At 37.0% G+C, this 27,792-nt stretch overlaps 1 non-coding gene across 1 annotated transcript; it reads left to right on the top strand.

Annotated features, from left to right (window-relative positions):
• Positions 1-11,351: 11,351 nt before the first annotated feature.
• LOC128582844 (small nucleolar RNA SNORD55/SNORD39) lies at positions 11,352-11,431 on the top strand. Its single transcript, XR_008379271.1, has one exon. It is a non-coding gene; the product is annotated as a small nucleolar RNA SNORD55/SNORD39 (small nucleolar RNA).
• Positions 11,432-27,792: the final 16,361 nt, after the last annotated feature.

The following is a 27,792-nucleotide window of genomic DNA, read 5'->3' as shown; positions in this document are numbered from 1 at the left end:
ACACTTTGTAACACTGGCTCAAGCAAGGATTAATTTGTTCATTTACTGTGGGACCAGCCAGGGCCTTTAATTTTTTGAATTTTTAAAATTGGACTACAGTAAGCATTATTTTTCAAACACATTTAGAATCATATTAATTCCCACCTTTTTATTAACATATTATGAAGTAGATTTTAAGGAACGTCAGCCTAGACAATTAGAGTCATAGTACAGGTCATCTTTGCACATGAGTTTTTCTGCCCTTGGATTACTTCCTTCCATTCATATGCTTTTCCGTATGTGAAGAGACACATGCAGGCAGTTGGTACCCAAATTGTATGGCAATGTCTTTAAAAATCAAGGTATACCATTTAGATATCCTCCATGTGTGCTGGCTGGAAGAGGGGAGATTCCTCTGAACCCCAAAGCTAAATTATTTCTCCCTATAATTAGCGTTGGTTTCTGAAATTATCCGAGTACTATTTACAGGCTATACTGTATCTAACTTGAATGTAATGCAGAATGTTTTGTGGAGCAATGACAATTAATTGGCTAAGGTTTCAGTTGAGCTAAACTGTTGTGACTAATGCATTGTCACATCGGCATTCCAGTTTTTGGGCTGCCAACAGGACACACAATAGACATGTTTTGATTAGAGGTAAGGGAGAGAAGGGAATGAAGAATTAATTCTACTATTACTTTGAGGTGAGGGCTAGGCAGCCAGCACAGCACAGGCAATGAATCCAAATATATTCTAGCCATGTTTCATCACTTACTAATTTGGGTAAGTGGCCTTGGGTAATTTGCCTTACTTCCTTCTGCTTCAGTTTTCCATCAGGAAAAGAAAGATAATAATTATATCTACTCTAGTAAGCATGGAGAATTAAATGAGAACATACAGAATTAACATTAGCTATTATTTATATTATTGTTATTATTAACCCAGTCCTTTGGAAGGTATCAAAAATAAGGCAGTTATTTACCAATGAATCATATGCTTTTGTCGAACAAAGGAGACTACCAGGAACATTGTTGGGAAAACAAAGTATCATCGACATTCCATCTTTCATGCCACTCAAAAATCATGCCCCAAACATATCCATTTACAAATGTATCACATCATTGAAAAGGAAGAATGGCATTCTTTCCAGAGCCAAGAAAAATGATATATCTTATGATTGATACACTTGTACAAGCTCTGCACAATTTAGACCAATTTGATTTTTATTATCTCTTATTGGAATTTAGGGAAGATAAGTTTTACCTGCACTGTGCTTCCTAGATTTGGACATTAGTCAACATTTAATTCAATGAAATGTTACACCGTCACCATCAATGATGTGGGAAACAAGGCTCTCCCAAAGTAGAACTCACAGGTGTCTTTTAAACGTTCATTCCTTCTCTTGTTGTTGGCATAGCTGCCCTGTTCCATCAGGGAATACCTGGTGAGTACATTTTCTTTGTAAGAGAGATTTTTTTTTTCTTTTTAGCTCTGCTTTAAAGTTATTAAGAGAAAAATCTAGCTGACATTCAATGCTGATATATAAATACACTGAGAAAGAGAAAAAATATCTTGGGATAAAGGTGTGGATGAAACTGCATCTCCAGACAATTTGGTGAAAAATAGAATTATTTTTATTGATGTGTCAAACAGAAGGTCATTTTGAAATATTCTCGTTCTTATTTCCCTTCAATCATCCTTTGGTTTTCGTATTTGTTTAAACATAATAAACAAACACTTGCTAAGCTGCTTAGTATATATAAGGCCCACTCTTTAACTCCAAGATTTTTGTTCTTTTTTAAAAAAATGTTTAAAATACAGGTCAACCATATAGTTGGGGCATTAAAATAGAAAAACACTTATACAGACATCATATAAAAACCAAAGGAATTAATATATAACCCAACTAATAGTTATCCTTTACTGAATGCCTAAACTGTGCCAAATATTTTTTCTGTGATTTGCAGAAAAAATGTAGGTGCAATTATCTGCTAATTTAAACCTTGCATGTTTTATCCCCATGGGGTAGGGAAGAGAATCAAGATATACAGGTTTAGTAACCTTAGTAACAACTTATTGCTAATAAATATTGGGAATAAGATTTGAGTGAGTCTATTCTCTGAGACCTCTGAACCACCATATCACACACGTAATAAAATTTACTAGTAGTCTATTAGATACTTAGAAGATACCAAGTCCTTAAATACTATACTGATAGCAAGAAGGACAAGAATAGTTCACCATCATCATGAAGGCCACTGTCATAGGCAGAGCTCTGTTGCTGTTGAATCATGAGTTCAAAATGGACCTATGTGAAAGAAAGTAAACCCAACTCAGTATGGGAATATATATATATTAATTGAATATATATCTATTTGTACATATTTAATTAATTAAATATATTTTTATAGAGCACCTTTCCATTTAAAAAAAAAATCAACCAGAAGGTACAGAGTCCTCTCTTATGCTCCCCTTTCTCCGCACTCTCCCACTGTATAGAGTCCCTATTATTAACATCTTTCATTAGTGTGGTCCATTTGTTAGGGTGTACATGATTAATAAATAGTGATACATGATGATTTAAGCAAGTCATACAGTTATTAGGGTTCTTTCTGTGTCATACAGTCTATGGGTACTGGCATGTGTTCATCATTATGATATCATACAGAATTGTTTCCCTGCTCTAAAAAGCCCTGTACCCTTTTTATTCATCCCCGATCTCCTTCTTCCTGAACCCCTGAAAACCACTGATACTTTCACTGTCTCTATAATTTTGCCTTTTTCATCATGTCATATAGATGGAGTCATAAGAATGTGTAGCTTTTTCAGACTAGCTTCTTTCACTTACTAATATACATGTAAGTTTTCTTCAGTATATTTCATGGCTTGATAGCTCATTTCTTTTTATCACTGAATAATATTCCTTTGTCTAGCTGTGCCATGGTTTATCCATTCACCTATAGAAGAACATTTTTAGCTATTTCCACATTTTAGCAGTTATAAATAAAATGGTAATTATCATTCATGTGTAAGTTTTGGTATGGACGTAACTTTCCAACATGTTTAGGTAACCAAAGGACATGATGGCTGGATCCTATGGTAAGAATTACAAGAAGCGGCCAAACTGTCTTTCAAAGTAGATGTACCATTTTGCATTCAGTATTGAATGAGAGTTCTTGCTACTCCACATCTTAGTCAGCATTTGGTGTTGGCAGTGTTTTGGATTTTAGGTGTGTAGTGGTGTTTCATTGTTTCTTGAATTTGCAATTGCTTGACGATGCACAATAGTGAACATCTTTTCAAATGCATGTTTGTTATCTGCATATCTTTTTTGATGAGGTGTCTCTTCAGATCTTTTGCCCATTTTTAAATTTGGAGATCTTGGTATATTTTGGATTCCTATGTTTTCTCTTTGTGTTTTACAAATATTTTTCTGCCTGTCTGTTGCCTGTCTGTTTATTCTCTTAACAGTGACTTTGATGTATCTATTTATTTTATTATTTTTTTTATTAAATCTTAACTGTGTACATTAACATATTTATGGGGTACAATGTACTGAATTGATATACAATGTGGAATGCTTACATCAAACTGATTAACATAACCACCACCTCACATATTTGTTGTGGTCAGACATTTATACTCTTAATAGTTTTGAAATGTACCGTTGCATTGTGCACATTGGGTGAGGTCTCACCAAATACTCTCCCTCCTTCCAGTCTCCCCCTTTCCCTTCTCTCTTCCTCCTCTTTCCTCCTTCTTTCTGAACTATAGTTGTATTTTATCAATCGTATGAATGTGTAGGTGATTATATATTGGCTTCATAACAGTATTGCATACATTGGATACTTTTTCTTCCATTCTTGAGATACTTTACTAGGAAGAATATGTTCCAGCTCCATCCAGGTAAACATAAAAGATGTAAAGTCTCCATCTTTTTATGGCTGCATGGTATTCCGTGGTGTACATATACCACAATTTGTTAATCCATTCATGGGTTGATGGGCACTTGGGCTGCTTCCATGACTTGGCAATTCTTAATGAAAAGAATTTCATGTTTGTTTATTGAAAGAATTAACTTCGTCAAAATATCCACAATACCCAAAGCAATCTACAAACTCAATGCAATCTCCATTTTTAAAAAATGGAGATACAAAAAGCAATGCTAGAATTCACATGGAACTATGAGACTTTGAATAGCTAAAGTAAACTAGTATTTTATGTTTTTTAACCAACAATTTCTAACCCAGCCTCTGGTAACCACCATTGTACTTTCTATTTGTATGAGTTCAACATTTTATATACTACATACCATATTTGTCTTTTTGTGCTTGGCTTATTTCATTTAACATAATGTCCTTCAAGTCAGCTTCTTTGCCCATGTTTTATAGGGTAATTTGTTTTCTTACTATTGCATTATTTATGTTCCTTATGGTTTTTTTTTTGATACTTCATGCTTTTTAAAATTTTTTTATGTTTAATTATAATTGATACATAATAGTTATATATATTTGTAGAGTACATGTAATATTTTAACACAGGCATATGATGTGTAACAATAAAATCTGGTTAATGGGAATATCAACCATTTCAAGCATGTATCATTGCTTTGTAGTTATCATTCTGATTCTACTTATTTTGTTATTTTAAAGTATACTGTAACTTATTGTTGATTATGTTTACTTTGTTGTGCTATCAAATATGACTCATTCTGGCTATCTGACTGTGTTTTTGCACACAATCGCCATCCCTACTTTATCCCACCCTTCCCAGCTTCCATTAACCACCATTCTACTCTCTGTCTCCATGAGATCAATTGTTTTAATATTTAGCTCCCATATATGACTGAGAACATTAGATATTTATCTGTTTTTGGCATATTCACTTTATATATTTTGGATATTAGCATCATTTCAGTTATGTAGTTTGAAATTATATCCACTGATTCATTACGTTGTGTCTTTGCTCTGCTGATTATTTTCTGTGCTGAAGTTTTATAATTTGATGTAATCTCTTTTGTCTATTTTTGTTTTTGTTTCACTTACTTTTAGTGTCATATTCAAAAAAGTCCTTTCTCAGAATAATGTGATCAAAATTTTCCTTTATATTTTTAGTAGTTTCAGTTTCAGGTCATACATTTAAGTGTGTCATCCATTTTGAGTTGATTTGTGAATATGGTATAAGATGAAGCCTAATTTCCTTCTTCTGCATGTGGATGTCTGGTTTTCCTAGCACCATATATTAGAGAGATTGTCCTCTCCCCATTGTAAGATTGGCATCTTTGTCAAGGATGAATTTGTTTCTGATCTTTGTTCTGTTTCATTGGTCTGTATATTGGCCTGCACTTGTTGCAATACCATGCAGTTTGACTATTAGTGCTTTGCAAATCAGGTAATATGATGTTCCTTTTTTTTGTTCTTTGGTGGTGTTGCTAAAAATTTATCACCATCACTTTGGCCTTTTGGCTAAGTATAAAAAAGTTATCACTAAACCCAAGGTTGACTGAAATTACTTTATCATCTACAAGTCACATAATTTTGAACCTCTCATTTAGGTCTATGATCTATTTGGAGTTACGTTTTTTTTGTTTTTTTTTTTGCATGAGAGTGTCTGGTCATTTCATACCACTGTTGAAAAGGCTACTTACCTTTTCTCTATTGACTTGCCTTTGCTGCTTTGTCAAAGACCAGTTGACCATATTTGTGTGGGTATATTTCTGATCTCTATATTCTGTTCTATTTATGTATTTATCTCTCTGTTCACCAATATTGCACTGTCTTGATTAATGTAGCTTCATAGAAAATCTTAAAGTTGAGTAACATCAGGCTTCCAATTTTGTTCTTCTTCAATATTGTGTTTGCTTTTCTGGCCCTTTGGCCTTTCTATATAAACTTCCTAATCAGTTTGTGGATAATCAGAAAATAACTTGTTGGAATTTGGTTGGGATTATGCTGACTCTACAGTCAAATTGGGAGGCTAACATTGAGTCTTCCTATTCATAAACATGGAGTATCTCCCCATTTTTTCCATCTTTCTATCTATGTTCTTTAATTTCTTCATCAGGGTTTTGCAGTTTTTATGTTTTTGCACACAAATTACTTACATTGTATAGATATTGAAAGAAATATAAAACTAAACTGCATAAAAAAATAAGCTAATGAAAAAAATCATTTTACTGTAAGGACATTTGCACTAGATTCTTCATTGCAGCTTAATGTACAATCCAGAAGGTGGAAACAACCTAAATGTTCATCAACTCAAGAATAGATTAACAAATTGTGGTACATGCACACCATGGAATAACATTCAGCCATAAAAAGATGGTGACTTCACATCTTTTGTAATAGCCTGGATGGAGTTGAAACACATTCTTCTTATTAAAGTACCAGAAGAATGGAAAAGCAAATATCCAATATACTCAGTACTAATATGGAGCCAATAGATGATCTAATGTATACCCAAATAGGAGAAAAACTCATTTCAATTAATATCGGAGGGAAGGGGCAACAAGGGAAGGGGAGAGGATTGGGGTGCTCTGACTAAATGAGTATGGGGTGGTGGGGGTTTGCACACCTTTTGTGTGTGGAACATAACCGTAAAATGAACTTTACCTAACAAAATCAAATATTTTGTGGTTGTTTGTACCCTGACAATAACTCAAAATAAATTTACTTAAAATAAAAAAAAAGTTAATGCAATACTATATTTTTAAAAATGGAGAAACAGAAGCCCAGAAAGAAAATGAAATTTGGATAATAACTGGTTAGTGATAGAGGTAGACCTAGCACCCAAGTTTTCTGACCTATAGAAACATAGATAAATAGATCTTTTGTTTGGGGCAAAGAGGCTTTGCTTTTATCATAATTTTACACAGATCCTTGTACTAAATATCTATTTCTGCATAAAAAATTCTCTCAAAATGTAAGAATTTAAATAATTTCTGTAGGACAAGAATCCAAAGATGGCTTAGCTGGGTGCCTCTGTCTCAACATTTCTTATTATAATAGGCTGCAGCAAGATGTGGTATTATCTGAAGAATCAAATGCAGGAAGGTCTACTTTCAAGCTCATACACATGTTTGTGGGTAGGCCTTAGGTTCTTGCCATATGATCCTCTCCAAGAGACTACTCACTTTCCCAGGGCAAGTTATAAGAGAGGGGAAGCCCACAACAGAAGTTACAGTCTTTTGTAGCCTTAACAGTAAGACCTTGTTACTTCTGCCTTGTTCTTTTTTTTTTTTTTCTTGTTTTTAAAGACAGAGTCTTACTCTGAGTAAGTAGAGTGCTGTAGTGTCACAGCTCACAGCAACCTCCAACTCCTGGGCTTAGGCAATTCTCTTGTCTCAGCCTCCCGAGTAGCTGGGATTACAGGCGCCCGCCAAAATGCCCAGCTATTTTTTTGTTGCAGTTTGGCCAGGGCTGGGTTCAAACCCTCCACCCTCAGTATGTGGGGCCAGCAACCTACCCACTGAGCCACAGGTGTTGTCCACTTCTGCCTTATTCTATTCATTAGAAGTGGATCACTAAATCAAACACATACTCAAGGGAGGAGATTAGATTGGAGTACGGATGAGCAGGAATGACCAGAATTCATCTTCAAGGCTTCCAACACAACATGCATTCAGGCTTTTTTGGGAAAAGTAATCAAGAAATACAGAAAAAATTGATGGGTGAATCGCTCTCTGATAGCACCTCTCCTTCAGAGAAGAGCAAAACTATTGATCATGGAAGAGGTAGAATCTGATACTTCTGCATAATAACACACTTTGATCTTTCATGAACTCACCACCAAGCTCTAATTTTAGGATTACTGCAGTACTACTAGGTATATTCTTCTCTGCACATACATGCCTGACCATATCTAGTTCTCTCATCAGAGGATTTTTTTAAGTAAAAAAGAATGTATCTCCTATCAGTAAAGACTAAACATTTAAAAATCTTTCATGTGAAACATTTTCTGATACACTTTTTCACATGGTTCTTAGAACACATACATGCAGAGACCATGTGAATACCAAAATCAATAAAACTAAATTGAGAATATCACAAAAAGCAAAAGTATTATATAATATATTAAATGTATACATGTTTACCTTTTTTGTCTCTTTTTCAAAATCACTTGATCTTCAAAACATCCCTTTGAGCTACATAATACTATTATTCTGTACAAGAGAAAGGAGATCTGAGAATTTGCTCAATATCATTCCTCTAAAGCTGACTTATCACTTTGATTATACAGCATCAAAATAAGATTCCAGTAATCTATATGCTTCAGAACCAAATAGGAGAAATAAAGAAAACACCCAAAAGAGAGGGAAAAATCTTCATGTGTTTTTATCTCATAATTGGACATTCCTTCTTAGCCATTTACTTTGAAAAGTTTCCTTTCTATAAAGACTGCAGGAAGAAGAGAAAAAAATGTGATTTAACCCAGAGCTTAGAATAAGTCCTGTGAATCTCTAAAACTTTGTTGGAGATGTTAGACTCTGGAAAGAGCTGTACTTAAAAGCTTCAGGCTTTTCTCTGATTCTCCTTTCATATGATTTGTGAACATAAAGTCATTATGTAGATGTTCTCATCACTGAAAGACCCCTTCACTTTGATAAACCTTGAAGTTTTTCAAAGATAAAGCAAAATTGAAAAGAGAGAGATTCAAGAAAATGTGGACCCAAAAGCTGAACAGTTCTCCATAATATTATAAAAAGCTATTTCCACATTAGTTAGCATTTCTTCCTGTCATATATTTCTCTTAGGAAAAATATATTTTCTAAGTTAACGTTTAGATTGATTCATCTCCAAAGCATTTTGATCAGAGTTGGATGATGAGTATGGAGTTAAGTTCTTTTCCTATAGTTGAGGCAGGGATCAAAAAGTCCCAGGAGATTGAAGATGTAGAGGCAATGGTTTCATTTGGTGATGTTGGAGTGATCCTGAAAGAAATTGGATTGACCTTATTCTAAAGTTTAATCTTGACTATTTTACAGAAGTATCTCATGTGATGCTTTCCAAAATAAGCCAGACTTTGCAAAATGTATTTTGTTGTTCCTTGTGCTAGTGTCAAGGAATGAAGAGATACAAATAATAAGGCCTAATTTCTGTGGGACCTAGTACAGATTGGTCTTAAATGAAAGGACATTCCTGATGTCAATCAGTCCTGGAATAAAAGTTGCCTTCCCATAAGGGAGTATAAGGGTCCGGGTATACCCTCTGCTTGTTAACAATGAGAAAACTGGACAAAATATATGAAAGAATTGATTTTAGACATTGTACAATAGACTGTATAGGACTAACAGATAGAGTGAGCTCTACAATTGCCCTGGTTTTATGCCTGGAGACATTTTAAAACTTTGGCACAGGGTAGAAATCCAAACACAGTCCAGAGGTCTCCCTGACATAGTGAATACAGTGACTAGAGTTCAGAAAGGCTGAGGTGGCTATGATTTGAAAAGTAGATCCCCGAGAGAAGGAACATGTACAAAGAAATAGCTCCAGAAATATGTGTATGCCTGTCCTTGAATCTGTGACCAATCTGCACAGGCAAGAGGGACACTCACAAAGCTAAACAAAGAATAACTCCTGAGGATAGAGCAAATTCTGGGGCAGAGGAAGGAGTTATAAGCCAATGATTCCGGGAGTTTATACAGGATGTGGAAACACATAAATCCCAAATCCTGATGGAGAGACATGAGTGAATGCACAGAGCATCCACTAAAGACGCACAATGGACATCTAGACCAGTCTTGGACTCAATCAAAAAAATAAAAAACAAGACTCAGAAGGGTCAAACTGATATGCAAATTAGCTAACTACCTGTAGAAATAAAGTCCAGCATTGTTTAAGATACGTAAAAATATTCATCATTCCAGAAAATAAAGTCATAATATCCAGTATCTATGAATAAAAAATCAATATGTATGCCACGAAGAAGAAAAGTTTAATTCTTAAGAAGGATAAAAATCAGTCAGGAGAAATATCTGGTTTTTGTTTACTAAGTAAAGAGCTTGGAAGTTATGATTCCTATCCTCATAAGAAAAAATTGATCAAACTGAATATCAACAATTCTACCTAATGGAAGAATTAGGTCTCAATGGAAAATTGAGACCACCTGACAAACCACTGGTCCCCAAACTGGAAGACAGAGAAAATCACAAGTTATCACAGCAGAAGTCCAGGAGCAGAACCCTGAAGGGAAACCAGTATTGGGATAGAAAAACTTAATCTGCAATTGATAAGTTGCTGGCGGCTCGATGTGGATAAGTTTGAGAGTTAAACACCCCAGGGGTGGAAAAGGAACAGTCATAGGGGCCACACACTTACATGAGTTTTATATCCAGGAGTTCTCCGCATTCTCACAGAGAAGATTGGAGAAAAATCCCCTGTGCTTCTAGCATGAAGAGAAAAAAAGTCACAATTTTGAAATACATCCAGAGCATTTTGTTGTTCTTAGCAGGACCTGCCATCAAGAGAACATTTTATTATAGCCTAGCCAGCTGGGGTTGTACCAAAGCCTAACTGACGTGGAGAAAAGAAAATAATCCAAACTGCACTGGCCTTCCTGTCTCAACAAAGGATGAAGCAAAAATTAATAAATAAATAAATAATAAAATAAAACAAAATAAAATTGAAAACCACTTGTGAATGTCACAGTCCAAAGGCACCAGCTCATTAAAAGCCTAAGACCAAATCATAGGACCATAGAATGATTTCCCTCTCCCTGCATGTTACAATCCTATTAATAGGGCTTCTTCATAAAAAAAGGGAAATGCAAGTGAAAGAACTATACTTTTCAGATCTTATTTAAGAAGAGATCTCAAAGGAAACTCAAAGACAACAGAGGACGCAAATACACCAGAGGAAATTTTTGTATGTGACATCTACAGTTACAGCAAACAATAAATATAGCCTAAGCTCACATAAACATAAAGCCTCATACTAAATGCTTACTTACCTCTCAGTTCCTCTTATCAAGTACATCATATACAGCTTGCAATAAAAACATTATGACATATACTAAAAGACAAAAAAAAAAAAAGACAGTGTGAAGAGACCGGGCAAGAACTGGAACCAAACTTTGATATGGCAGATGTGTTAGAATTATTAGACTGGAAACTTCAAGCAACTATGATTAATACACTAGGAGTTCTGTTGGAAAAAACAGACAATATATAAGAATGGACTGGTAATGGAAAAAGAGAGATGGAATCTCAGTATTGTTAAGATATCAGAAAGCATAAAAGGAAATGCTAAAATTAAAAAAAAACTATAAATGAAATAAAAAATAACTCTGATGGGCTTATTGGTGGACAGGACACTGCCAGGGCAAAAAACAGTGAGTTCGAAGAAGCTGATAGAAACTTCCAAAATTGAAATGCAGTGCATGATGACACTTTGATAAAGCTGAAGACTCCTATGTATACAGAAAGTATGTCAACATTGAAAATCTGAGAGAACAGAAAGAAAAGGAAGAAAAAGAAAAAATTGAAGTGCATAAAGAAAAAGAATGAAAAAGACAGAATACCGAAAGGTATAACATACATGCAATAAGAATACCAGTAGATGAAGAAGAAAAGAAAGAAACAGAGGAATTATTTGAACTAATAACAATGGAGAAATTTCCAGAATTAATAACATCAAACCATGGACACCAAAAAGTTAACAACTTGGCATATGAAGTGCAAACTGCAAAAAATCAATGATTAGGAAAATTTTGAAAAAAGCCAGAGAAAAATATTCCTGTACAGAACTATATAGACCAAGAAAAGAAAAGAGCCCCCACAATCCAAATGAAAAGATAATTGGTCAAAAGAGACACATATCAGAGATGATTAAATTAACATACAGGGATGTTAAAACAGCTACTGTGAATGTATTCAATATGCTCAAGTATTTAAAGGAAGCATGATCCATAGTAAAATGATAAATGGAAGATATAAATGATAAATAGAACACACTTGGAGATGAAAAATAAATTTTTTAAATGAAAATTTCACTGTATTGTATGAATAGCATACTAGACACTTCAGAAGAAAAAAAATCAATGAATGCAAAGACATAACAGAAATTATTTAAAGTAAAGAAAAACTGGCTAACATAGCCTTCACCACATTTTCTAGTTATCGTGTTAAGACATTTATATTCTACACTTAGTAGATTTAACATGTACCCTTGTCAGTTTGATGAAAGTATTCCAAATTGTATATAAAACTGGCACATTGTACCCCATAACTGCATTAATGTACACAGCTATGATTTAATAAAAAAAAAAAGAAAAGAAAGAAAAAGAGTAAATGGCTTTAGAACCTATTTGTCAACAATAGTCTTCTAAAAATTATAATTGGAGTCTCAGAAAGAGAGAGGAAAAGGAGAGGGCAAAAATAATTTGAAGAAACAGTGGTCAAAATGTTCTTTGATGAAAAGGGAAAACCCACAGATGCAAAAAGCTAAATATGTACTACCCAGGTCAAACACACACACACACACACAAAGTGGGTAATCAAATTGTTAAACATCAGTGATGAAGAAAAATCTTGAAACCAGCAAACAAAAAGAAACATTGTATGAAGGAAACAATGATAAGAAAAATCACTGACTTCATTGTGAGAAACACTGTAAGATAGAGGGCAATGGAAAAGCAGCTTTAAAGTACTTAAAGAAAACACTGTCACTTTAGAATTCTATACCCAGGAAAAATATTCTTTATAAATGAAAGCGTAATAATTTTTTTTTTCAGAAAAACAAAATTTGAGAAAATGTATTGCCAGAAGAGACTTGTACTGTAAGAAATGTTAAAGAATGTTCTGCAGGCTGAAAGAAAATACCAGATGAAATTTGGATCTACGCAAAGAAAGGCCAAATGCCAAATGTAGCAAGGATGCAGCAAACATGTGAGTATATGTAAAATATTTGTTTCTCATTCTGAGTTAATTTATAAGGGAATTTACTGTTTAAAGAAAATTTAATAACAATGGATGTGGTGTTTCTTTTTTTTTTGAATTATAAAGTTTCTATTTTTAATAACAAATATATTATTTAAATTTCAATTACATCAAATGAAATACATCTGTACACACTCACTACAAAAGAAATACGACATATGCACAAGCAAAGATGCGGGGATCATGCAATAGCTTCTTTATTTTTCTTTTATTAAATCACAGCTGTGTACATTAATGTGATCATGGGGCACCATACGTTGGTTTTATAGACCGTTTGACACATTTTCATCACACTGGTTAACATAGCCTTCCCGGCATTTTATAAGTTATTGGGTTAAGACATTTACATTCTACATTTACTAAGTTTCACATGTACCCTTGTAAGATGCACCGCAGGTGTAATCCCACCAATCACCCTCCCTCCGCCCACCTCCCCCTCCCCCTTTCCTCCTTCCCCCTATTCTTAGGTTATTTCTAATGCAAACATTTGATAACAATGATGCAGAGGATGCAATGGGGATTTGAAAGAAACAGTATACTGATGTAAAATTTTAATATTATACATATTTTCAGAGTGGTATGTGAAGATAGACTGTGGCACATTAAAGATACATTTATAAACAATAAAGGAAACCTAAAAATTAAAAATAAAATGAAGAGCTAAAAGCCAAAGAAAAAGGAGATAAAACTATGAAACATAATTGGAAAGAGGCACTAAGGCAGGATCAGGGGAGGATGTAAGAACAAAGATGATAAACACAAAGCAATTCGAACCAAATATTGGCAATTACCTTCAACTTAGTATTCTAAATCCTAAACTTAAAAGACAGATTATCAGACTGGCTAGAATTTGCATCCCAAGTGTATGTTGTCTATAAGAACCTCATTTTAATTATACAGAAAGAGATAGGATAAAAGCAAAAGGATCGAAAAAATAATGTAAACAGTATAAGAAAGCTGAATTGGTTTTAGTAGTATTAATTTCAGATAAGAAAGACTTCAGAACAGGAAATACTGTGAGAGATAAAGAGGGACTTTTTATAATAATAAATAGAAAATTGTGTATGCACCTAATAATAGGTATATAAAACACATAGAGCAAAAACTGATAGAATCAAAAGAGAAGTGGACAAATCTCCACAGGAATAGTAAGAGATTTCAAAACTCCGTTTTCTTATTAGAACAAATAGACAGAAACATCAGTAAGGATGAAGGAGACAATACTATCAGCTAACTTTACTTAACTGAAATTTATGGAACATTTGCAGGATGGCCCTACAAAAAACAAAAACTAAAAACATTTAAAAAGAGAAATATATGGAACGTAGAGGAAACACCTTACCCATCAGCAGCGTGACATGCGTTCTTTGAAAGTACACATGGAGCATTCACCAAGATAGCTTCTCTTCTGGATCATAAAACCTAAATAAATTTAAAAGCATTGAAATCTGAATGTTATAAAATTAAACCAGAAGTTAATTTCAAAAGGATACTGGTAAAATCCCCCAATACTCGAAAATTAATCATGCATTGCTAACTAATTTATAAATCAAGGGAAAAAATCAAAATATTTTTAACCGAATGAAAGCACAATTGATCAAAATTTGTGGGAGTAAGCTAATGCACTGCTTATAGGGAAGTTTATACTTTAAGCATTTATGTGAGAAAAGGAAAAAAGATCTAAAATCAATGACTTAAGCTTCTACTTTAAGAAGTAGTAGTCAGGAAAAAAAGAAAAGGAACGAAAGAAATCAGTGAAGTTCCCAGTGGAAAACATTTGTGGATTCTGAAAACACCCATAACTTTCATTGTTTGCATGTTGTGCTGCCATTTTTGCCTGCTCTATCCTGTTGAGCTCTCTCTTAAGAGCTATGTCTGGGCCTCCACAGTTTCAGGGAGCTAAACAGTTTTAAGATGGAAAGAGAAGATTTGGAGCAACACAGCAGAGAAGTGTGACAAGCCACAAATAAGGGAGATGTGGAATCATAAGCATTTCCTGGAGATTTTCTAGAAATATGTAGACAAGGAAATGTGGGAAAATATTGGACTCCCTGTAGTTAGATAGGTTTAAGACAGAAATTTAAGAATTAATGCACTCTCCCCTCTTAGGCTAGTAAATATTTGAGTCAATAATTTCTGTAAAGCTATTTATTTTCTCTATGCCTACAAATGGACATTATTAAAAGTTTTCACTGTGAGGAAACAATTAGAATAAAGATTAACTTCGGATAAATGTAAAAAATAGCTGGTTGGTTGCACATCAGAGTTTGGGGGAAGTTGCAGATCAGTACTGATAAAGTGACAGAGGGTGTCTCAAACGGGTCCTGCCACATAGACCCAGTTTTGTAGGCCATGGTACTTTCATATAAGTTCCATGAGAACCCTGGGTCTTCTGACTTCTAGTACAAGGCCTTTCCCATACATGATATTGTTTTCATATTAACAGTGTGCAATCAACTGACTTCCCCTGGGAAGTCATTTAACCAACAAATATTTACTAAATATTTTTAATTTATATTTATTAAATATTTTCCATGTGCCACATCATATTTAAAGTCCTGGCTATACCTAGGAATGAATAAGACAGACACACTCTTGGCTTTCACATGGTATATCTTGTAGAAGGAGGGAAGACTGAACACAAATACCTAAACAAGTAAATACAGAAGATAACTTCAGTGCTGTCAAAGAGAAAGGGGTGGTGTGACTGAGTGAATGGTAGAGAAGAGGGAGAAATATTTGTTAAGGGGGTCAGGGACTGCTCTCTGCACGAGTGGCATCTGAAGGGAGACTGAATGAGGAGAAGACAGTTAGTTGGCTTGTGAAGATTAAGACCCTTTCAGGCAGAGAAAAGCACAAGTCTACAAGCCTCCAGGCTGGAATATTCTGTTTGAAGCCGACCTTGTCTAGAAGAGGTTGCTATGCTTAGCAAAGCAGATCTGGGGCATCATTTAGGAGACTTACCTTTGGGTCTCCTCCCACCATGCTGTAAGTCTGGTCTTCAATTTTCTCACTTGTTGAAGGGTCATAATCAGCTCTTCTCCTATTCCTAAAACTTACAGGATAGCCAGAAACATTAGATAAAATCACTTATGTGAAAGCAAGCTAAAAAATCTTAAAAAACAGCCTCCAGCCAGAGAAAGCTTATCCTTTGAAAGCCCACTGAGAGCTAGGGTGCTCCCAGATCCCCATAGAAGCCAAAGGAATGACACTAACACTTTCTTCGTCCTGGTCCATTTGCTTACAAATACTTGAATGTAATACAAAGTAATGGTTTAGCCCCTGCTCCAGGATTAAGGTTAGTTTAGGAAAACAGGTTGTTTGGCCTAGAGCAGAATAGGGCGTGTCCCAAAACTTCATTATGCTTCAGAACAGCAGGGAGTAGGAGACCCTCCCACATGACAATATAGTTTAGCCTCAAACCATACTGCAGCTAGGCTGTGCTCAATCCCAGAACCACATTTTGCCTGATATGGAGCAAATGCTTTAGAGATATGTTCATAATTGTTTTCCTTAGGCATAAGCCAATACATGGATTTGGTGTGTGTTTGTGTGTGTGTGTGTGTGTGTGAGAGAGAGGCTTTAAAAATACTTTCCTCTTGTTTTTAAGAAACATAAATAATTACATTTGCTATATGGCCTCAGTTTGAGAGCAAGTTTAAATGACAGGTTCCAATCCAACTGAATTTGCAGTGATGGATGAGGGAGCACACACATATGTGTGCATGCACATGCATGATGGCATTTTGAGAGTGCCAGCCTATTATTCAGCAGGCTGACTCTAGCTAAATGACAGGAACAGGAAGGAAACAGTTTCCAGAAGACACAGGTATACCAAGAGGAATCCACCGCTTGGGGGAAATTGAAGAAATGTTAGTGAAATTACATAGACGGTCTATAACACTCTTCATGAATAACTCATGAGGAAACTAAAAATAAGACAGCCCTTCATAAAGTTGAGTATTTATGAGGGAATAGAACGTGTACAGAGATTGCTCATAAGGGCATGTCGGGCTGGCTGAATGGCTATCTCATTAAGACAAGTACTGGGGATCTGTAGATATATAGTCGGGGGCGGAGCTCCCATTGAATGATACAATTTATGTTTGGCACTTACTGTAGCATCCTTAATGTAAGTCTTTTAGAAGGACAGTAGTAATTCTATCTTATCACCCTCTACGAAATGACCAAGGGCCTGTGTACCCATTTAGACAGATGACAGGCAGGAATGAGGAATGAGACAAACTGAGCTATAAAATTAGCTTCTTTACCTTCTATCCTCAATGGTCTTTTGCCTCATTTAGGCAGAGGTTGCAAATCTGTCGCCCAGCCGCTGGTGAGCATTTTTGTTACTTTCCACCTCCTTCCACCACTGATTTGAGAAGTCAGACCAGTAGCCAACATTTTAAACTGAGGTGTTACTTGAATTTCCAACTTCTGTTGAGAAATAGAAAGACCCGGCCTCATCAGGATTTTGTTCTTGCATATATAGAATTATTTGGAGTTGGGTAGCAACTCCCACTTGAAATTAAACAGGTCCTTACTAGGATTTATGGATTTTTTTTCAGTTGGGTTTCGTAACCACTGATTTGCAGACATTGTCTATGCTTGGCCCCTTGCTGCTATTCTTACTGCTTTACAGGGATGTGTGGGAGGTAAAGTTTGGTACACTCAGCAAATCTCCTTCGGGTTGTCTTCTAAAAATCCACTTGCAGGTCAGTGATCTGGAACCAAACATATGTAGCTGTAGGAAAATATTTTGAATGCAATATTAGAAATATTAATTGAACACTACTATATGCCAATCACCATGCAAGGCCCATTGGAGGGAGGACACATGGGAATGAGGACACATAGAACAAAAGACATGGTTCTTATTCCCCTAAAATCAAGGAGAGGCTATTACCACTTATTTGGCATGTGGTACATTTGAAATGAAAGCACAGCAGAAAACATAAATAACTTGCAATCACTTGCTAGATTAGAGAAGAAAGAAAATTGCATATTACCAGATTTTATCATGAAAACTGTCTCCTGTGGATAAACAAAAATAATAAAAAGTAAATGGTGAATACTGCCAGTACTCTGAAGGAGACTTTCGAATAATTGTAAAGAGGTTGATGGTACTTGTTACCGTAGAGCAATTCTTAAAATATTGTAAACCATTGATTTTTTTCTGTATTTCTTTTTAGGGACACTCAAAAGTACAGAGTAGAGGGAGAAGAGAGAAGTAGACAGAGAAATAAAAAGGGAGAAAGGGTAAAAAGGGAGAAAGATGAGAAAAGGTTAAAAAGGATAATGTATATGAAAAACATACATTTGTGTGTTGAAATTATTTGATAGGACAGAGAAATTGGGAAGGGGGAAAGAGAGCAATGGCAGCTATGTATGTGTTCTCATTTAAATATTGATGAAAAATGATATAGTCACTTCTCTTAACAAGGTCAACAATACCCTTTACAACTGGAAATCCAAAGATCAATCCTTGGCCCTCACCTTATTTGATTTTTCAGAGCTATTTAACACAGATGGTCACTCCATTCTTCTGGAAATCCTTTGGCTGCCAGGACACCACATGCTCCTGGATTCCTACCTTACTGTCTGCTCTTTTTCCATTTCTTCTGTGAGGTGCTCCCCCTCCCCCAAATCTTATTAATGCTAGAGGGCTCCCAAGGCTCACTGCTTGGGCTCCTTAGTTTCTGCACCGACTCTTAGTGATGTCACTTCCTCATGAGTCTACATGCCCTCTGCATGCTAGCAGAAGTCAGCCCTGGACTCCAGACTTGTGGATCCACAGCATAATCAACATTTCTACTTGGGTGTCTAACAGGCATTTGATTTTAACATGCACAAAAATGAATTCCTTTCCTTTTTTTTCCCTCAAAGCTTCTTTTCCGTTGTTTTTATTCCACCTCAAATAATAGTAATTCCATCCACTTTGGTTTATGCTACAAACCTTAGAGTCATCCTGCATTTTTTTGTTTCTCTCACTGTACATCTAATCTGGAAATTATTTGCAACCTTAAAAATCCAAATTTATATCATTTCTCCTCACTTTAGTCACTATCATGTTGGTACAAGCCACCATCATCTCTTCCTTGGGTTATGGCAATAACTTTCAGACTTTCATTCTCCTATCATCAATGGTCTACCTTAAACACAAGGAGTTGATCAATTCTTTTTATATATAAGATCATATCCATCCTCTGTTTAAAATCTACCAGCACCTCTCCATTTCATTCAGAGAGAAATTTAAAGTCCTTAAAATGGCCTTAAAGCATATAAAATATGTCAGCCCATTATCTTGCTGAGCAACTTTTTAACCGTTCTTCTCACTGTTCACTCTACTGTAACCTCATTGTCCCTTTCTTTGCTATTTTTTGAGTATTCCAGGCACGCCGCTGCCTTGGAGCCTTTACAGTTACTGTTCCCTCTATTCAGATTCCATGTACCACAGATATGCACTGTGCTCAAAAGTTAGCTTCATAGGGAGGCATTTCTGAATCTCTCTATTTAAGACTGGATTTTGTTTACCTTCAGGCTCTGCCGAGCTTGCTTATTTATCTTTCCCATAGCACTTATCATCTTTTAAAATAAAATATTTTTTTCCTCATTTGTGTTTTGTATACCTCTGCTTAAAGGTGGGCTTCCTGAAGGAAGATATTTTATCTGTTTTATTTATTGCTGTCCCAATACCCAGAATAATACAAAGAAGGGGCTTGATAAGTATCTGTTGAATAACTTGATGAAAGGAAAAAGTGGTTTGACTAGCTGTTGGGTCAAACAATAGCTTGATTTAAACTCCAGGTAGCATCATGGTTTCAAGATAATCAATTTCCTGGACCAAATATGATACCAAAATTCATGCATTTGAATATTAATTTCTAGTGCGATAGTTTTGGGAGATAGAGATGGAAGGAAGCAGAACATAAAGATTTAGGAAATTCCCAGGCTAGCCATATAAAGAACAAAAAACCTTGTTTTGGAGAGAAAAACAGGAGCAATTAGTATGCATAAAAAATAGCCAGTTGCTATTTATGAAGAAGTGTAAAAATGGCCCCAAAGGCATTTTGAAGATCTTTGGGGCTGCTGTAGCCCTCATAGCCCAGAGTGCCAGGGCATTATGGGCAGAAAGATTTCTTGGGTGGTGCTCAAGGCAGCTGTGGGACCTTGGGGCTCACTGCCTAGGCGAATTTGGGCATGATATATGCTCTTTGAGTTCTAATGGTGTCCTTCTTGACTATCCTAACTATGTCTCCAGTGGGCTCAAGTGTGGCTTAGAATGCCTCTCTGAAAATGACAAACTGCAAACTTTGGCATCATCTATGTGGTGCTAATTCTGCAGGCATGCAGAATGCAGGGGCTGCAGCAGTGTGGCACCTCCACCTGGATTTCAAAGGATGCAAAAAGACAATAATGGGGCCCATGCAGAGACTGCTGCAGGGGTAGAGACACCCTAGAGTCCCCACTAAGGTGATGCCTAGGAGGCCCATGGAGTTGGGGCCTCCCCTAAGACCTCAGAACTGTGGAGCCACCAGAGTTCAGTGCTATACTGAGAGAGCTCTAGGCCTGTGATTTCAGAGTGTGAGAGCTGAGCAATGGGGTGAGTTGCCTCATATCTTGAGATCCCAACCTTCTCCCTGGGGTTTGAAATGGAAGTTTCTGTCCTATGCCTGTCCCAACATTATATTTTGGAAGAATATAACTTGTTTGAATTAAAAGGCTGAAAACTGCAGGGAAGTTTGCCTCAGGATGAACCATGGCTTGGGTTTCACTCATATTTGATTTAGATGACACTCTAGACCTTTGAGATGATGCTGGAATGAGCTAAGACTTTGGGGGATATTGAGATGGAATAAGTATATTTTGCACATGAGAAGAACATAAATTTGAAGTGCCAAGGGTGAAATACTATGGTCTAGGTATGTTCTCCAAAATTCATATGTTGGAAACTTAAAATCATCAATGCAACAGTGTTGGGAGGCGGGGCCTTTTTGAGAGGCATTTACATCATGACGGCTCCACTATCATGAATGGGTGAATATCATTATAAAAGGGAGTTTGGTCCTCTTGCAGTCCTACCTTCTGTCACATGAAGGACATGGGAAGAAGGCCCTAATCAGATGCTAGTGCCTAGATCTTGCGCTTCCAAATCCCTAGAAAATCTTGCTCTCTATAAATAATGCACCAGTGCAAATGGACTCAGACAATCATCAGCTTAAAAGACTAGGCCTGTAATACTAGCACTCTGGGAGGCCGAGGCAGGTGAATTGCCTGAGCTCACAGTTTCCAGACCAGCCTGAGCAAGAGCGAGACCCAGTCTCTAAAAACAGCTGAGGGTTGTGATGGGTGCCTGTAGTGCCAGCTATTAGGAAGGCTGAGGCAAGACAATCACTCGAACCCAACAGTTTTAGGTTGCTGTGAGCTGTGACCCATAGCACTCTACTAAGGGCAACCAAATGAGACTGTCTCAAAAAAAAAAAAAAAATTTAAAAAGTTTGGTAGGAAGCACCAAGCAGAGTGCAACGTGTTATCAGACCAGAGCCACTTTGGCCTTTTCATTCTTTTTCACTCATCATGTGCCAACCCCTATTCTTTCTCCATTTATCCTCTGCCATGGAGTCATATGTGTAAACTGAGAGAAAGGTATCAGCACAAAACTGGAGGTGACCTGAGAGACTTTCCACCCACTTTCATAGATTACTTGTACTCTCCAGACTTGCTCATGCCTCATACCAGTGGTACCACTTCGATCTTAAGGTGGATTTCAATTGAGCACTCTGAACATTATGACTTGATGTGTCTGGAAGGCCAGCTCCTAACAGGCACCTCTACCAGGGATCTGTACTGTTCAAAGATTTTAAAAATGGTTCAGAATTCTCTGTAGCAGATAAAATGGGCTTGCTACAAATATAGACCTAAGGATCTATATTATCATTCTCCTAAAAGAATTTGCCATAAATTCTATACAACATCTATTCTCAGCTTAGATACTTCGAATACAATAAGGCTTCCTGGTCTGATGCCTCAAGTGATAGGGCCTCTTTTACCGTCCCTTGGATTTTTTTGCACATCTCATTCCTGCGCTGAGACCCACTCGCAGCTGAAAGTCATTTATATCTCTCAATAAATGGGTGAAAAAAGTATTTCTAAGTGTGGAATATGTTGCATTTGGAAGTTAGAAAGGACTACCAGGAATTAAGCTCTCTTCACAGTGTTGGGGGTTATGAATGTAATAATCTGTCATTGACTTTGCTGGGAATGTCCTGCTATAACCCCAATTCTGGGACTCCTAAAAATGATCTTGGTGTGTTAAGGCCCAGAATCTTCATAAAGTTTATCTCCCCGAATTTTGGAACATAGGTGTCTACCAAGGCCCTGCATCATACTTGCCACTTCTTACACATACCATCTAATTACCATATTTTGCTGTGTAAAATGCACTTCTCTGAATAATGCACATCCACAGTTTTGGCCCAAACTTTCAGGAAAACACCACTTGAGCAGGTTGCCACCTCTAGCTGGGAGAGAACCTCTGGGGAGGGCTAGCACTCTCCTGGTAAATGTGCAGACTGTACCGCTCTCCCACAGCTGCCTGCTTTGTGAAGGCACTTCTTTCCAGCTCTCCTGGGATCCCTTCCCTCCATGCCATGTCCGGGGCTGCAGCTGAGGCAGCCATGTCTGGCTGGTGGGGCAGTAGCTTTTGGCAGAGGCCTCTCTGGTACTGTCCCTCTGGATCCGGGATCATCCTGGACTAGAACTTTGTGCACCAGCCAGCCCCAAACAGGAGGCCATGGCAGCCCTTGGCTGGGCTCCCTTGCTCTTTACCGATACAGCCCATATATAATGTGCATTCTTTTGTACTTTTGTTGACACAGCTTTAACATATAAGCTGCCAACTACTATTTTTTATAAGGGAAGATTTGATTCTATCCACATTAGAAATTTTGTTTATTAAATATTGGATCAGATTAAGTGATAAGAGTAAGGATCCAAATTTGACTCTTAATCATTGATGAATTTTGGAAGTATTACTGATCATCCTGCTCATTTCTGGATTGTTGGAAATGAGTCATCAGTAGTTGTGTAACTAACATGAAGAGGAGTTTTACTGGCATTGGATGCTTAACAGATGCCAATAGTTTTTCTAAATAAGAATTTATACCCTGACTATATGGCAATATTTAGAGGGGTGCAATGGAGAATTGTTAAAGGTATAGAAATTTCATCTTGAGTTTGACAATAACTTCTAAGATTATGGAAATTTAACTTCAAATATTAATTGGACAGAAAAAACTCAGAATATTTTCCCAGAACCATCTCCTCACACTCAGTTTTACTTTTGTTATTTATTTATTTATTTATTATGTTAATGTATTTTGCCATGTATAATGCAAGGTTTATTTACGATTTTGTTTACTTCAAATATTTGGAAGTAAAAGTGAGAATTATACATGGCTAAATACATTAACATAATATCATCAACTGAGAGGCCTAATGTTCTGAGTCAGGTGCATATGGTTTAGGTCCCTTTGAACTATATTTTGAATATTACATATAGTGTGCATGTATACATGTATGAAATTACATATTTGTATACATGGTAAAGATGTATTCTTTTTTTTTTTTGAGACAGAGTCTCACTTTATCACCCTCAGTAGAGTGCCATGGCATCATAGCTCACAGAAACCTCCTACTCTTGGGCTCAAGTGATTCTCTTGCCTCAGCCTCCGGAGTAGCTGGGCCTACTGGCACCCGCCACAATGCCCAGCTATTTTTAGAGACTAGGTCTCACTCTGGCTCGGGCTGGTCTTGAACCAGTGAGCTCAGGCAATCCACCAGCCTCGGCCTCCAAGAATGCTAGCATTACAGACTTGAGCCACTGTGCCCACCCTAAGATGTATTCTTTTGTTTGTCCCATGTGAAATGCAAACTGCTTCCAGTCCCTATTCCTATATAGTTGGAAAGGATCATCCTGCTCATTTCTGGGTTATCAGAAATGAGTCATCTGACAAGTTAATATCCAGATATAATGTAGCTAAGACTATGTTAATTTCCTCTAGCAAATATATATCTGGCATTGCAGCTACAATTATAGCTACTCATTGAGTTGGATTTTGGTAATCTACTCCCATCTTCCAGGATACATTTGGTATTCATAGGGGGAAATCTTGGAGGAAGAGGGAAATGAAGTTTCTTAACCTTCCACTTGAGTTTTCTTACCTCATAGACACAGAAGCAATGCATAGATTCTAACAACTACCAGGAATGTTCATTTTAAGTATAAAATGAAGGGACTGGGAGAAGGACCAGGGAGTAGGGGCATGGATCTCAGTGGACTCACAGTAAGCAGGACCCAGGCCAGAACTCCATTTATTACATGGCCCTCATACTTTCGCAGGTATCCTTGGTGATGCTTTTGGTCCCCACATATCAATGTTAATTTGGACCCTGTGTTCAGTAGTCCTTGAAATATTTGGATATTTCTTTCTGGAGTGTAGAATTATTTGAGTCAATAGCCAGAGATCCCATTGTGGAAGGACTAAAAAAAAATCATTATCAAATAACTTTGCCATGATATTGTTGGACCCTTTTTCCTGGGAACATGGCTTTTCCATTAGCCAATAAATATATTTCAGATTTGAGAATGTTTCTGGTCTGGATAGTAAGCAAAAGATTATGAATTTTATTGGAGTATCTACCATCAGCCTCTTGGTCATCTATCCCTAATTTCTTTTCATTGTACAATTCTAAGCAATACCCTATGGATTGTCTATCTTGATCTTGGGGATACCATATTCTATTCACCAATTTCAGCCTCTTTTACTACCACTTTGACCTTACTAGTTATTAGAACAATTGTGTTCATCTTGCTTTTTCAGTTAAGTGAAGCTACCTGGCTTCTATTATCTCCATATCCCCTCATTCTCTTGTTATTGGGGTGCCCAGTTCTTTAAAAGAAGAATCTCTTACTTCCCTGGTCTACCAAGGACAAACTGTCACTGAGCTTAAAAAAATTTTTACCAACCTGTTCCTTATCACTTGATAAATGGATTGTCATCCAGGCCTTTCCACAAAACAGTATTGACTTGTGTGTTTTCTGGCCTCATGTAGTATATCCACTCTAGAAGTCCTTTTGATCACTGCTCCCACCATCTGCTACATTTCTACTTCATTAGATATTGGCTATCGCTTTGTCCAAGCTACCAAGAGCCATCCTAGCAGCATATTAGCACTGTCTCCTGGGGTTCTTGATGGGGCGTAAATCCTGAATCACAGGACAGTGCTCACACATGGATAAACTCATCTGATTCCAACTTCCCATTATGTTCTGCATGAGACGGCATCTGCATGAGTCCGCGTTTTCAGGACACCATCCCATATAAACTCTCCTGGTTCTTGCTGGTACATGTTGGTAAGATACTACAGCTACTTTGATATAGTCTCTAAACTCTCTTAGCAGACCCAGAACTTCTCCAAACTATATTATATTATAATTTTTTCCCAGGATCTGGTGTCCAGGAGGGAATGTAGGGAAGATAATCAGGGAATGTGTCCTATTTTGCGAAGCAGAAGCATTTGCATCTTTTTCAAAGAAAAGTTGCATGAGGAGTCAAGCATTTAAAAGGAGGGGACCATTAAGAATGACTGGAGGGCTCAGCCAAAACTGAAGGAATCTAATGCCAGCCAACATGCTTCCATCCTGTCCCAAGTCTCAGTCTCAGCCACTCCTTCCCAGTCTTCTCTGTAGTTCCGCTTCCTAACCTTCAGCCCCTCCTGTCCCCCCCCACCCCCCACTATAGGAGATGAGAGCCCCTTTCTGTACTACCAAGAAAGCCCCAGGCTTTCACACTTCGTCTTGTACTGGTGGCATTTCACTCTTCAGCTTTCATTTCCATCTCAGTTCTCCATTGGTGGAAATTGTAACAATTGCACCATAACGGTACTCTAGTGATGGGAGTGGCTTTTTTCAGTCATTGTCTTACTTCAGAGCTCACTGGGTGATCTAGCTCCTGAATCCCGTTTTACAGTTGTGTTTCTAGAGCTACTTTTGGTAGAGACTGCTCCAGCTTGTCTTCCTTGGGAGACAAACTCCAAGACACTGAGATTTGCATGCAGAAGGTTAAGTGAGGAAAGCTTTAAGTAACAGCACCTGTGACGCATGAGCGAGAGGCACAGGATCGGGCAGAGGGTTGAATTGTGACGCATTGTCCAAGGGGCCTGAGTGGATTCTGTGGTGAGATTTGGAGCCATGCTGCCCTTTATAGTTGTTCTATTTCATTTAAGAGTCATTTACCTTGGCCCCACCACTCATCGCGTGCAGCTGCTCTCGGGAGGGGGATGTGAAATCTTTGGGGAGGCACCTTCTTTTATCCTAGAAAAATTCCTGGCGAGGAGGTCAGTTATGAACTATCAACAATCTACACTTCTGGCAGGCCCAGGAAAGAATGCCTCAGTTTCAAAGGAATATTTGGACAGTGGACACAGAGTCTGCCACAGGTCCCAGTGGAGACTTACTCAGTGAATGAGTGAATGGTCCTTTTGAGGTTAGAGCTGATTCCTTTTGGATTTCTACACAGACATTATCATAGCACATTTCATGTAGTAAGAACGTGATTAATATGTACTAGATGAGTAAATGAAGCTATGAATTTTTGAACTACTATCTATTAGTGGCCATACTAGGTCCCAGTCAATACATTTGATGTTCATTTTAACTATAACCCTTCCGCATTGCGATTTTTCAAAATTTGCCCCTCCCACGAAGTAAGATGATGAGAGTTTACAATTTGTGTGGAACAATGACTGAAAAAAGCCACTTTGAAATGTGGTGATGTGAGCGGGCACTAGTTGAGCCCAATTTAATTGCTGTTCTGCTCTTCAGCCATAACATAGGGCCCATTAGTGCCTGGTTGACAGCAATTCATTGACACGTACTGCCTCAGATAGAGGCTGAGTCTGCGTCCTGTGGAAATGCCTATTAGCTTCATTCTGAATACTTAAAAGAGTATACCAGAAATGCTTAAAAATTCATTCTTGGAAACAGATTGTTGGTAACTGCTTTATTTGCTCTCTAAATACATAGTTTGTCACCACATGCATTAATTCTTCATTAAACAATGTCAACATTCCACTTGGTAGAAATAATTGTACCCTCTCCTTAGGTGCAATTATCCTGATGAAAGTAATTAGTCAACACAGCTACTTAAGAAGGAGCCTTGCATTTGGAAGGGATTCAACTTACATGTACCATGTGGCAGAAATTTAGCTTGGCACTAGATTCAACTTGGCAGTATACACAACCTCACTGAGGGCTCCTTGGTGAGTGGTCTTTTTCCCCCCGCCTATAAAGGTGATGTCCCATCACCATGAATACCCAATACAAAGAAAACATTATGTGAATTAATCCCCAAAGCACACCTGCTATGCTGAAAAAAATTATATGTATTTATTATTTTTTTAAATAATGAAAATATTAGGATTTGAATTATGTTTTATCATCTCTTGCCTGTTTGTCAACTTACTGGACCTTCAGAGAATGTCAAACATCCACATAAACCCCTCCTCTGACATCCACTGTACATTTGGAGTTTGGATTTTGCTAAACAGTTATATGGAAGGGACTTTTGATTGGCTTGAGAGCTGAAGCAGTTTGTGAGGGTGAACACTTCTTTTCAAGTTTTAAAATTTTTCAGTTATTTCCAGACCAGTTTGTTTCTGGGTGAAGAAGTTAAAAAAAAATTAGTTCAAAAGGCTCTCAAATCTCCATTGCTAAATTTCTGGGGTGACAGTACTATTTACGTCTTGATAGGAATTTGGGTTACACAGGTGTTTGCAATTGTCAAAATTCAGCTAATGATCACTTTTACATCAAAGA

Source organism: Nycticebus coucang, chromosome 3 (assembly GCF_027406575.1).
Source record: "Nycticebus coucang isolate mNycCou1 chromosome 3, mNycCou1.pri, whole genome shotgun sequence".
Lineage (NCBI taxonomy): Eukaryota > Metazoa > Chordata > Mammalia > Primates > Lorisidae > Nycticebus > Nycticebus coucang.
Note: the sequence above shows the minus strand (reverse complement) of the source record. Positions and strands in the feature narration are given on the sequence as shown.